Genomic DNA, 13,481 nt, shown 5'->3' on the forward strand with positions numbered 1-13,481 from the left:
GGAGGATTTTACGCACGGCACCCCCCTGCCGTGCGCCATCAGAGGGAACTGGGGCCCAGCCGCAGGGAGGTTTGCTCCGCTCCGAGAGGGAGGTGGCTGGGACACTTTCATTCACCAGTCAGTTTCCCCACTTGGTGGAGGCGGCTTCCATTGCTTTCCTTGCTGATGGGTTTGGTGTGACAGGCACTTATCTCAGCGGTGACAATGGAGCGGGTGAGCAAAGCAGGCACGAGAGGCTGAGCAGAGAGGAGATGGAAACCTGCCACCCCCCAGAGTAGGGTGACCAGACAGCAAATGTGAAAAACTGGGACGGGGGTGGGGGATAATAGGAGCCTTTATAAGAAAAAGACCCCAAAATTGGGACAGCTGGTCACCCTACCCCAGAGACAGGGGCAGGTATCCCACGGCCTTCTCCAGGACTCACTGGCAATGGCCAGCACCTCAGCCAACAGCCTGTCAGAGTCAAGCCAGCTGCATAGGGAGCTAACAGTGACATCCACTGGGAGGCTCCAGGGTAGCGGCTCTCAGCCTTCTCTGTACCACAAGCCCATGCCACAAACCTTGGGGACACGAGGGAAGGCCCCATGGGTCATGGCCCCAGACTGAGAGCCTGCGCTTCGGAGCCAGTGAGTATGGGGCTCATTTCCCAATGCCAGAGGCTGAGCGTGCAGGGCCATGAAGCCTGGGTTCCCTTCTCCGCACCTCCAGCCAGCCCCTGCAGATATCTCCACTGCTGTCTGCATTCCAAGAGCACCTAGAGACTGCACTAGAAACCACGAGGTGCGAGGGACCCACACCGAGCCGGTGCCCACCCCGAAGAGCTTGCACAGACCAGACAGAGCAAGGCGGCAGAAAGGAACTAATCTCCACTGACAGGTGGGGAACTGAGGCATAGAGAGGCTAAGTGACTTGCCCAAGGTCACTCAGGGGGTCTCTGACAGAGCTCGGAATTGAACCAGGGTCACCTGAGTCTCCCTCAACTGCCATAATCACAAGACCCACCCTGCTCCTGGGCAGCATGGGCAGACGCTGCCCATGCTCTACCTGCTGAGTGGGCAGAGTCCCCCAGGGTCACCAATGCTGCCTTGTTCACCAGAGCTAAGCCCGCTTTCCAAGGAGTGAAAAGCTGAGCTGGGGAACACCTGCTCACTAGCTTATCAGGACTGGGGGGGTGGGGGAGGGTTTGGCATCTTTGGTTTCTGTGTCCCAGTGGCAGACATACCCATCCTATCCCCGCCTGCCCAGGGAAAGACAACAGCCACCATGGGAACCAGCTGGCCAGCGTTCCTGCCCAAGCCCACGCTGACGCAGAGGAAATGCTGCACCATCCCCTGCAAGTGAGGTGGCCAGACATGGATCCCTGACTACAAATGGCACAATGCATTTCATGACAATGCCAGTGAAGACACCATGGGCTGCTGTCAGGACCGTTGCCAAAAGGCAGGCTGACAGGAATGCTAATGAGCGTGTCAGAGTGTCCAGGGCCTATTCCTCCCTTTTGTCTCTGGGGTCACTTTTCACCATTTCATGTTCCTCCCCACCAACAATCTGATGCCCCAGAAGAGCTGCTGGCAAACTGGGCAGATTACATGATCAAGCTTAAAGAGATGCTGCATTTGGTGCCTCCTCTTCAGCTCTGGCTAATAACTGCCATGTTCTCCAAATGGAAGAGAGCATTTTTAACATGGGCCATTTTCTGGGCCTGCTGTAGTCAGCCTCTATTGTGCTAGCATCGTTGCAGCAGTTGTGTTTAATTCTGTAACGCATTCGTTAAGTATGGTACAGAGCTGTGAGTGATGAAGCGCTAAAGAGAGTTAGCAGAGGCTAATCACCAACAGCCATGGAAATTATGATCTCAGCACTAAGGTGTTGATTTCGTTTTTACCAAATTATATGGTCTGAAATCTAAAGCCTTGTTTTGTTGTTGTTGTTAAAGCAGCATTTAAAATGCTGAACCTCCAGTTGGTACGGCTCCAGCTGTAACGCCGTTTGGAATGCAGTCTGATGCCCAACAGCGTTAATGAGGGACTTTCTGTCACAATCAATTATGCTCTGAGTTTTGGAAGTCTGGCACATTATGTGCACAGGCTTGTGAGAGAGGATAATTATACTCAGCAATATTCCATGGGAAAAAAAAAAAGAGGAGATGGGGGAATAGGAATTAGGCGCAAGGTTTTCAATGCAAAATAATACAGCACTCGTCTCTAAAGGGATACCACATCACACCCCTCTCAGGCCCAGCGGCTTTGCAAGCTTTCTAATAGTCCAGCTACTTCAGGACAGCTATGAGTTTGCAGCATTTCTGGTTGGTCGGAAAGGACCAACAGTGCCCACAACCTTCTAGGGACAACCTATCAGGTAGTTTATCAAACAAATGTGTGTGTGGGGGGGGGGGGGGGGGGGGGTAAAATGAGATGGGGAGAAACTGACTCAAAACAGTCTCATGATTGTGTTACTAAATGCCAGTACAAGATATGGGTTGGTTGTCTGCTGAATTTAAACACTCCCCTGCAATGTTTGCAGCTCAAAGAACAACAGCATTGGGCTAATGCATGAAAAGCAGGATTTGGAGCAGACTGTAATCTACGGTGAAACTGATTAGTCCATGTCAATTTTCCAAAAGGAGTGAAATACAAAGGGTAAACCAACCCGATAAATGAAAGTAAATTAAGGTTGTACAGTTCTGGACATTGCACTCACCCCTGGTTTGGTTAGTAACACAGACAGTCACGGGTATGATGTGTATCTATCAATATGGAATATTCTCATGCAGCCTCCCTGTAACACTAGGAAGTCTCTCTGTGATCCAGTGTACACAACTGGAACACCCACTGCAGAGCAGCACCTGGGAAGCAGGATCACAGTAAGTGCACCTCAGCCATCCCTGTCTTCATCTTAGGGCCGAGCTCTGCAAAGTACTGAGCCCCATCACAATCCCACTCGCTCTCAAACGGCCGAGCAAGGCAGCAGTTTTAACTTCCGGCCAGCACCTCTCAGAACCAGCCCCGAGCTAAGATGGCCATTTTCAGACAGGAGAGAAGATTACGCCCCATGCTCCAGCCCTTCACTCTCCAAGCACTCTGGGTACTGCCACCGCCTCCCTGAAAGCTGAGCAAGACCTCGGTGCAGGCGAGGGTTTCTGCCCGTTCAGTCCACGCAGGGCGCAATGGGCAAAGCTGCGTCTGTCAGCTCGCCCTACTGTAGTGCCCAGCTGGATGCAATGGCTGCAGATGTTAGCTACAGCAGTAGCCAAGCAAAGGTTCCCTGGTATTACAGGGGGAATTAGTCTCACCAGTCACTATCCTTCATGCCACATCCCACAAGGCAGGGAAATTGAGAGAGAGAAAGCGCGCGCGCATTGTCCTCTCCCAAGGCAAACCCCATGGTGGGTGCACAGCCTCCAGCTGCAGCGAAAGGCTGTTCAACGGGGTGCCTCTTGGTGCAATGGCTAGTAGAGAAATGTGCCCATTGCAGAAGCACTCCTGTCGCTGGCACTAACTGGCATCCTTTGTGGGGGCCTCAGAAGGGAAGCTGGGGATCAGCCAGACCACGGGGAATGAACTCCTTCCGAGGCGTTGCTCCAGGTGAGGGGCGAGGCACAGTGCGGGAGATGGGTACCCTGCCGCCGTAGCTCAGGTGTCCAAGGCCTGGTTTAGAAGGAAAAGGCAAAAGCAGTGGGTGGGCTGTAGCGAGAAAGGATGAAAACCAGCTGGCGCATTGCACTACAAATCTCAGCACCTCCAATACCCACGGCAGCCCTGGCAGGCTGAGGAGTTGGGGCCCCATCACCTGGACAAGACCGTGGCTGCTTTCCGACAAATCCTGCTGCTCTCCTCAACAGTAAGAATTACGCGGTCTGAAGAGAATTGGAGGATTCCTAGGGAAGCCGGCTCAGGAAGATGTTACTGTCCTTTGAACATAAGCTGATCGTGACAAGGCTGGAAACTCAATACAAATGGGCTCAGTGTTTACAGCGGAACCCACAGGTCACACTGACTGGTTAACCTTTTCTGTCGTGCCCTCCAGGGGACGAATCATGCTTAAGAAGCAAATTCACCTGTTCAAATTGCACAAGGCAGAGCTCTCGCGGGGTGGGGGAGTCGCTGATGCTGCTTTGGGCAAGGTGTCCCATGAAGCTAGCTTGCCTTCCCACTCATCGGCCAATTGCCTGAAATTACTGTGCAGAAATCGAAACATTCAGCTTCCGCCCTCCGACACACTGTACTCCCCTTGTCCCTCCAGCTTTTGGGCACGTCTCCACCGCTTGCTTTTAGACTCTTGATCCCTTTTTCTTGGTACTCAAAGTGACACACATTAGAAAAGCCTCTGTGACGCGACAATGCAGGGCAGGGCTGAGACACACTGTGGGAGAAGGTTACCCTGCTGCTGAATCTTGGGGGGCCAGGGAGCACAGCACCGTGGGAAATGGGAAAGCAGAGAACGCAGGACTTGCCAGAATTGACCAGCCCCAAATTCCGCTAGTCTAGTATCCTATCTCCAACAGTGACACCAGCTACTTCAAAGGAAGGTGCAAGAACCTGAGCAGCCAGCAGATGGGGGATAATCTGCCCCAGGGGAGTTTCATCCTAACTCCCAACATTTAGGCTCTGGCATAAGCCCTGAGGCAGTAGGTTTTATGCCCCTTTTCATTTTAAAATTAGCTGTTAGAGCTCTGGATATTCCTGTTATCAGATGTCCACTCCATCTGTGAATCTTGCCAAGTTGGTGGCCTCCATGACATCCTGTGGCAATGAGTTCCACAGGCTAATAACATGTTGTGCAAAACTGTGGAAGCTGCTGGGATTCTGCCGGGCAGGCCCAAAGGAGGCACAAACACTCTGTCCAGAATGACAAAGCAGCAGCAGGGAGCCCTGAAGGGCTGAACACATCTGCCCATTAAAGGATCTCTCTCCTTCTCTCTTCCAGTCTGATTTCCTTTCATCTCCTTGCTCATTCCGTCAGCGTTTGCCGCATTCTCTTCTCCGCCAAGGGTGAGCAAGGGAGGTTTTAACTTGAATTCAGCCCAAGTGCTGGGACTGACTCCTGCCCTTGCACTTCGTGACTCCCATCTCCTGATGCTGCTGGCATTTTGAAGGTCTGCTCTATTGACAGCTCTATCCTCAGATTCAACCAGGGCCAGGAGCTGCTGCTCTCAGATGGAGAGACGCAGCTCAGCAGGGGGGTTGATACCCAAGGTTAACAGCAGCTAAATCCGTCTGGTCATTGCAGGAGAGTAGGACACTTGACAGCTAAAGTTGTTGTCCCAGTGACTGTCAAGTGCTGCCGGCACGGCTCTGTGCCCCGGGAGCACGCGTGTAGTGCTGCAGAGGAGAGCCTCTTGGATATCTCTGTGCCATGTCACCACTGATGGCCAATCAACTTGAATCATGCAACAGAGATTATTCAGAGAGTAAGCCCTCCTATTCTCTCTGCCAGGCCAGTGCTAGGGCGTGGGATCCCCCCCTTTCCATCTCTTTGGGATGGCCAAGCCTCTGGCTGGCACATTCCTCCTTCCTAGATGCCAGGCCCCTGTTGGGAATCTTTCCCCGGACACAAAGGGGCCAATGAGAAGAGGGGAATGCTCGTGCCAGGCATAAGGACAGCTCTGTCCCCTTCTGCCCCTTACCTCATTCTACAAGTCAGCTCAACAGGACGTAGGATCTTTGGCCCCAATTCTGATCTGGTATAAATCAGGAGTAGCTCCGCTAAGCCAATAAAATTAAAGCAGAGGAAATGAGGTGAGATCAGAATCAGACCCATCTAGCATCTTAACTCCTGCCTGAACCCCTCTGCTGTCAGGAACAATTGGTGCCAAGTAGGGCCATTTCCTTCCCAGAAAGAAAACCAACTGTTGCTATAACTGAGCTTTTATGCACTCGCAGGCTGCTTTCCAAAGGAGGTCAGTATAATTTACTCCATTTTACAGATGGGGAAATTGAGGCACAAGAGGGGATGTGACTTGCCCAGCATCAGCCAGCAGGCCAGTGGCAAAGCCAGGAACTGAGCACTAGTTCAGCTCTCTATCCACTAAGCTGCCCTCTCCCACTCCCAGGGTTTGGGCAATGGAGCAACGGCAGCAGGAAATGTTTGCTTCTTTTTTGGTCCTGAGCCAGTCATTTTAGCCGATCAGTTTGCAAGTGCTGGCACAGGGAAGCAGCCTGGATGTGACTCTCCAGCCTCCACTGCTCCTGTGAGGCTGACGACAACAGAAGGCTCAGCTATTGCATACGCTGGGACAGAGGGAGTGGGAGCAGGAGTTCTCGGACTCATTTTGGAGATTTTACAATAGCCAGGTACAGTGCAGGAAAACGCTACACCTCTCAAACGGTGACCAGATGGGAGGATTGACTTCGATCCCTGTTGGTGGGCTGGATGTCACTGTGTGTGCATCCTGCAGGCCACAGCAGCGGGAACAGGACCTGACACTTGCCAGGGTGTGTGGACAGCAGCAGTTCCAGGGGAGCCTCTGCCTCGCTGAGCCAGCAAGAGCCACCCCAAGTTGGTCCTAGCCGGGCGCTGCATTCCTCTGGCCAAGCAAGCCAAGCTGCAAGTCACTCATCAAACCTCACAGTGCCAGCTGGCTGCTGCCCATCACCGTCACAGATGACTTCCACTGAGACCTGAAGGATCTGCCTCTGCCATGAGTCACTCTCCCAGCTCAGGTCTCTCTCTCGCCTACAAATTATGCAAGGTTTTGAGCTGGGTTTTTTAGATGCACGCTGCAAGCGGATAATTTAATTAGTTTCACTGTTGGTTCAGCCTTGCGCCTAGCAGGAGTTCACCGTTTCTTTAGAACCAGTCCTGTCTGGCACGGAGCCACAGACCTCCCCCCTCACATCTATGCCACCGCTGGCCCTGGTGTCTGCATTCCAACACCTAGGCTCTACCCTGGGCACGAACACAGAGCCGATCCCACAGAGAGGGCACAGGGAGGTGCAAGATAGCCCAGTCTGCTGAGTGAGGCAGCTAGGCGAGATGTAAATGCAGCTAATGGGAACCAGGTCTTGCTGATTTAACTGGCTTTACATCCTACGCAGGAAAGCACCTCCCCGTTGGCGGTGCCTCCGTGGAGAACTGCCCGCCTGGGGGAAACTCAAACAGAGACCAGGCTCCCACATACAGACGCACGCCAGCCAGGTGGTCACCCACCATACTTATGCTTCAGGAAGGTTTCCTGCCCTTGAGTTCCCCACACTCCCCCAGCCATGACTCCTCATGCCACTGGGACGCTCTCCTGACGAATCTGAGATCACAGCCCACCAGTGCGGCACCACTGGGTTATGACTTCACAGCAGGAAGAGAAACCCAGGGGGAAGGAGAGGAGATGTTGTTATTCAAACCCCAACAGCAACCGGAGAGCCAGGAAAACACTGCCTGGAGCCAGGCACCTGTGTTCCTATAAATATTCCCCTGTCCCCCTGAGCCCCCTAGTCTGCCCCAGACAGCAACCCATTAGTGCAGCCCCACTCCTGCCCTGATGCAAAGGGGTGGGAGGGGTGTTTAAACTCTCCCGCTGCTCCTCCCTGTGAGCAGACCCTGTCTCCATACTCCGCTGACCCAGCAGGGGAATGGGAGGCGGTGGGGAGGTTCCAAGAACGCCACCTAGGGACCTGTCTGCCCCGGGGGACTTACTCCAGATTAGGGCAGCGCGGAAATTTAAGCACAGCAGCTATTTGGGACTAATGCCCCGTGTGGACGCTCATATTCCAGAATAAGGGACCCTCTGCCGACTCCGCTTCCAAAGCGATTCTGGACTAAGCGTGTTCCCCCAGGGGGCTCACGGCAGGCAGTGTCCCCGGGGGGAGGGCTGCTGATCTGCATTTTCTGTCCTCCCGCGCCCCCTTTCCAAGGGGCTGACATCTCTGCGGAGAACCAAGTCACCCCGTGACACGCCGAGGGAGGCTGGAACATCCCAGGAGTCCTGGAAGCCCGGCCAGGGCTGCTCCCCCCGCCACTGCCCCGGCCCGCCTCGTGCTCCCCGGGGAGCGCCCCTCCAGCTCCCGGGACCCGCCCGGGCAGCTTTCCGCCTCACCCCGGACCCTTCGCGCAGCGGCACCGCGAACCCGACCAGACGGGCAGGACAATCCGGCTCCCGCGGGTCCCAGGGCGGCTCTCAGCCCCCAGGGCCCCGGCTCGCTCGGAAGTTTGCGCAGAGGCAGCCAGAGAAAGTTGGCGGGTCCGGGCGCGCGGGGAGCTCCCCGGAGCTCGCCTCGCCCTTGCAGCAGGGGGGCGGCCGGGGGCCGCCCTCCGAGCCCCGCACCGGGCTGCAGCGTCCGGGCGCCGAGCCCCGGGGGGCCGCGGAGAAGCGCTGGGTGCGACCGTGGCAAAGGGGGCGCCCGGCCCCCCCCGGCTCTGCCCGCGGCGGGTCCCCGCGCACCTACCTGTTGGGTCCCGTCACAGGTGTCCCCGCCGCGCGCCCCGGCCGCTGCCCATCCCCGCCCTGCGCCCTGCGCGCCGCCGCTGCGCGGCTCGGGCCGGCCGGGGCTCCCCGGGCAGGGCTGCGCTCGGCTGGACGCGCCGCGTCTGGCGGCTCCGCTCGCTCCGCACCAGCCTGGCTCGCTCCTGCGCCGCCCGCTGCAGCCTCCTCGGGGGCCGCCGGGCAGAGCCTGGGCGCCTGCGAAGGGGCGCAGCGACCCCTAGCGCCCGCCCGGCCCGGCCGGCGGCCCCAGGGAGCCTCCCCGCCTGCGCTCGCTGCCCCGCCGGCCGGGGAGCCGCTCGGTAGCTGGGCCGCCAAAGGGACCGTCAGGGCGGCTGGCCCCTCTGCCCCCGGTTCTAGGGTGGCCAGAGGTCCCGATTTTATAGCGACAGTCCCGATTTTGGGGTCTTTTTCTTATAGAGGCTCCTATTACCCCCCACCCCTGCCCCGCTTTTTCACACTTGCTGTCTGCTCACCCTGCCTGGTCCCACCCGATGGCAGGGCCCCCAGGACACTGGGCGTAGGGGCTGCTGGAGGGGGAGCTCGCGCCCTTCACCCTCTGCCCACCTGTGGGTCTTCAGCACCCGGCCCAGGGGCTCCGCCCCGCTCTGGCCCCGCACCCTGCAGGAGTAAGGACAGGCCCCAGTCTGGTGGGGGCCCCACTCTGCTGGACCCTGGACCCCCCCAAGGAAGAGGCAGCCCCTGCCCCGCAGGACAGCCCCTGCTCAACTTTAAGCCCTTGACTTCAGTGGGACTTAAGCACAGGCTTAAAGTGGTTTTCTTGAATGGGGGCCTAAGTCATGCAAAGGTGATGGCCCCGGGGCTGGGGAAAGCATTTCAAACCGCTCCTGTGAGGAGGAACAGACCACGGCAGGATTTAGGGGCAGGCGACCACATGGGGTGCCAGGCTTGGGTGCTGCTTTTATTGTTAGCGACAAAAGGGAACATGGGATGTCTGAAGTGAAATGTTTCAGGGGTTCCCTATGTGGAGTCATTCTTCACTAACCTCCTAGAATGTTCTGGACCTTTGTAGAACCTCCTGGAACCTTCCAGGCTTTCTGAGAACTCCCTCTTCCTCCAGCCCCCTAGAATGTTGTCAGCCATGCCCTGTACATTTCAGTTATTCTTAAAATGAAAACGTTTCTATGAGCTTAGAGGAAACAATTTGTTTTATTTGCTCATATATGGCATGAATGAATACAGATTCACAGATCCTAGTGTGCAAATTTATTGTCTTATATGACAGGGATAACTCAGGCATCCAAATCATGCATCAAAGTTGTGAAATGGGCTACAAATGCAATAAAACGTAAGGTATTCAAAAGTTTAACAATGGGGGGGCAGAGAGTCCCCTCACCTGGGGCGCCATTTGGTCTAGGGTCTCCCCACCTTTCTCCCAGCAGGGGATGAGGAGCTGCAGCAGTGCGGGAGAGGGCAGGGCAGGGCTGCCATGAGTTTGTTTAGTCACCGGGGCATAGCGTCCGGCTTAGAGTAAAAAGGAGATCATTTTTGCTATATAGGAATTTAACACATTTTTTAAAAAAAAGAACCAAGTCAAAACTGCATTTTTTTTCTTTTAATATGTTAAATTAGACCTGGTTAGTCAATACAAAGGGAAAAGTCCTATAAACCCAGCCGCATTAATAAGCTGCTAAGTAAATACAAACATTTTACTTTTCAGATCACAGAGTTCTAATAACAGCAACAAAATCAATAAGAAGCTAAATGAAATCTGCCATTTATATTCATCAGATCACTTGAAAGAAAAACTCACAAAATTAGACATCTATTGGTAGGATAATAAGTCAATACAAACATATTCCTTTCCAGATCACAAAGTTTTAACACAAACAATCAATAGCAAACACTATCAAAACTACTTTTCATATCAGACAAATGTCAATTAAATTAGAATCATATTATTCAACAAGGAAATCTGCACAATTTAGACCCTTACTGACGTGATGATTTGTAAATACAAATAGATTACTTTCCATATCACAGAGTTACAACATGGGGGTTGGGGGGAAAGGGGGGAAAATCGGATTTATGTAGAACTGAACCTGAATCGGGTAATTTATCTGATTTCATCAACAAATTCATGTTTTGTTTTGGTTCAGTTTGGGTTTTGTTTGTTTTTTCCCTTCTCCTTCCTGGGTATCTTCAAGGATCCCACCACTTCATTATAATCATGCAAAAGAGACTTTTTAGTATCCTTAAAAAGACAAAATTTGGCAGGGAAAAGAACTGATACAGCAAATCCTAATAAAGAAGATCCATCTCACAATACAACAAAGGATTTCCTCTTAGCCTTGGTTGGACCAGACATACCTGCTCAAATATCATTATCCTGAGTCTTTCCTTCAGCTCTCCAGATGTCTGATGTCAGTCCTTCCGACTTTGCTTCAGCAAGATATCTAAGCACATGACTAGGCCCATTGATTTTAATCTCATCTGCTTAAAGTTTTACTCATCTGCTTTACTCACCTGCTTAAAGTTACACACATGCTTCAGCAATTAGCTGGAGCTTCACAGTCTAAAGAAGATGCAAAAGTTACAATGAAGGTTTCAGTCAGAGGGTTAGAACAGGATATACAGGCAGATGCTGGAGTTTTGTTGGTATCTCAGAAATATTTTAAATGGTTAATATGGGATCAACTTGTCTGCAGATGTCAAATTTAAAAATAAATAGAGAGAGATGCCTAAATTAGGGTTATCAAACCCCTGTGTTCTCAGTGATGTGCTCTGGAAAGATTTGGGACACCTACATTTTTCAATGGGCTACTGAATTATCCTTGGGAGCTATTTATCTAATCCGTCTGTCTAGGGCTTTATACCCCACTCATTACCCTGGTAGCTGAGTGCCAGAGCTATGTGAATAAAGTTTTTTGGTTTGCTGGCTATTTTTGAAAAGTTAAATATATATAAAAAGAAAAGGAGTACTTGTGGCACCTTAGAGACTAACCAATTTATTTGAGCATAAGCTTTCGTGAGCTACAGCTCACTTCATCGGATGCATACTGTGGAAAGTATAGAAGATCTTTTTATACACACAAAGTATGTATAAGGTTGAACCAGAAACACAATTTTTCAAAAGTTTTGGTGAAATCAAAAAGTCAAAAAAAGTTTGTTTGGGATCAACCGAAAAGTTTAATTTAAACAAAATTGAAATGTATCATTTAGATTTTGACCATTTTAAAATTCTTTGAATTTTTTAAAATAAAGTTAAAGGAAATTTTGAAATGAAATGTCATTTCAAGACAAAAGAATGAAGTTTCATTTTGAAACTGATATGAATTCACACAAAAATTTGGTGTCGCTGAATCTGCATTTTTCGATGAAAAAAGTTTCAGCCAAAACTTTTCACCGAGCTCTACTGAGCATGTGACATCCCCTCCTGAGGGCTTTGCTTTCTCTCTGTCTCTTCGGCTTTGTCTACATTAGGGAACTTCTGCAAACATTTCCCACTGATGGTTCAGTTGTACCAGTGAGAACCCTAGTGGATCCAGAGCTATGAGAGGAAGGATGTTCCAGTGGTTAGAGCACCAGTCTAGAAGGTGGGAGACCTGGGTTCAGTTTCTCTGCTACAAATGTCCAACGTGCCCCTGGGCAAGTCACTTAGCCTCTCTGTACTTCAGCACCCCATCCGTAAAATGGGGATACATCACCAGGGTGTTGTGAAGATAACAACATTAAAGACTTTGAGGTGCTCAGCTACACTGGTGATGTGGTACCTAAGGTAGATAAGCAAGGCCCCATCACATCCATAAAAGCGTCTCTGAACTGCTGAGAAACTTTGGGAGTCACCAGTTGCCCTGTCGCATTTGCTAACTGGGGGAGAAATGGATTTACGAGCTGACTGCTCAGCCCAAATGCAGCAGTGTCCGACTGAGGGAACCCAGGAAGGAAGATGTTCTCTTTTTGACATACGGTGCCCTAGAGCTGTCCCTGGGGTGCCCTTGCTAGAGTCAGTCAGGAGACCCGGCTTCAGTTCCCAGGTCAGCCAGGCTCTCGCTGTGTGACCTGAGCATGTCCCGTAACCGCCTTCTTCCTCAGTTTCACAATCTAGCAAATGGGGATAGTCACATTCCCATTGTCTATGTGTTATTTACATTGCAGCAACGCAGAACAGGCCTCTGTACGCTGGGCACCATCCAGGCATGAAGTCAGAGGCTGCCCCTGCCGCAGAGACTTTAAACAGACAAAGGCAGGGCGATTATCCCCATTTGACAGGTGGGGAATCAAGGCCCAGAGAGACGAAGTGACTTGCCCAGGATCACACAGGGAGCCTGTGGCAGAGCCAGGAATCAATCCACATCTCCTGAGACTCAGTTAGCACCTGATCCACAAATCATCCTTCCTCTCTGGAGCTGTTTTCCGATCGACCTGATGAAAAAGGCTAAGACTTTCCAATGGGCCTCAAGGAGCTACGTGCCTAACTCCCACTGGCTCTCCTTAGAGCTAAATATTCTTATGATTAAACATTTATCCATTCATGTCCTCCATTTGCTCTTCTCCTGTCTATTCAGCAACATCCTGTGAGAGTGAGAGACCATGAGGAAAACGTCACTCCCAAATGCTACGAAGTGAAAAGGAAGAGGCGGGGGGGAAGCCAATTCCAGTAAAAAGCAAGAGGGTATGGGGAGCAGCCAAACTACTCCAGCAGGGCTAAGCCTCTGGCACCAACCCTTTCTGTGGCAGCAGGAGAAGGCCTGGCCAAAGCTGCAGGAAGTCCCTGAGGCCACGAGGTCCCTTGGGCTGCACAACATGGGCAGGGGGAAGCTGCAAATGGGGTCACGTAAAGTGCTCGCGAAACACTATGGTCTGGAGATTTCTCCTTCCCTGCACTGGAGTGGGAGCAGACACAAAATGAAGATGTGTGGCTGCAATCAAATTACCCCTTAAAAGAAATAACAATAAATTCTGGACTTCCCAATTACAGGGGACAGGCAAACCTTGGAAACCATTAAGAGCTGCTTCTTCCGTTGATGAATTAGCCAGAGTGCACAGAGCTATTTGCTGAGCTTTACTGTATTACACTAATTATAAATTAATATATTGCTCA

General features: G+C 52.0%; 1 protein-coding gene across 2 annotated transcripts in view; it reads right to left on the minus strand.

Moving 5' to 3' along the window:
• TAFA3 (TAFA chemokine like family member 3) overlaps positions 1-8,528 on the minus strand; it is a 72,754-nt gene extending 64,226 nt beyond the window's left edge. The window contains exon 1 of one of the 2 annotated variants that reach the window (XM_043533722.1): positions 8,382-8,528. The gene's annotated coding sequence lies outside the window, so the exon portion shown is untranslated. The remainder of the gene's footprint in view (positions 1-8,381) is intronic. The other variant, XM_037885219.2, reaches the window with a different exon arrangement.
• Positions 8,529-13,481: the final 4,953 nt, after the last annotated feature.

The sequence above is a fragment of the Chelonia mydas genome, chromosome 21 (genome assembly GCF_015237465.2).
Source record: "Chelonia mydas isolate rCheMyd1 chromosome 21, rCheMyd1.pri.v2, whole genome shotgun sequence".
Lineage (NCBI taxonomy): Eukaryota > Metazoa > Chordata > Testudines > Cheloniidae > Chelonia > Chelonia mydas.